Source organism: Arachis duranensis, chromosome 3, assembly GCF_000817695.3.
Source record: "Arachis duranensis cultivar V14167 chromosome 3, aradu.V14167.gnm2.J7QH, whole genome shotgun sequence".
NCBI lineage: Eukaryota > Viridiplantae > Streptophyta > Magnoliopsida > Fabales > Fabaceae > Arachis > Arachis duranensis.
This window is the reverse complement of record NC_029774.3, coordinates 112,379,849-112,380,112: the sequence shown is the minus strand read 5'-3', so window position 1 is coordinate 112,380,112 and position 264 is coordinate 112,379,849.

Below are 264 nucleotides of genomic sequence, written 5' to 3'. Positions count from 1 at the left end.
GCCAGTTTGGGCGTTTAACTCCCATTCTTGTGCCAGTTCCGGCGTTTAACGCTGGGCATTCTTGAGCTGATTTGGAACGCCAGTTTGGGCCATCAAATCTCGGACAAAATATGGACTATTATATATTGCTGGAAAGCCCAGGATGTCTACTTTCCAACGCCGTTGAGTGCGCGCCAATTGAGCTTCTGTAGCTCCAGAAAATCCACTTCAAGTGCAGGGAGGTCAGAATCTAACAGCATCTGCAGTCCTTTTTAGTCTCTGAAT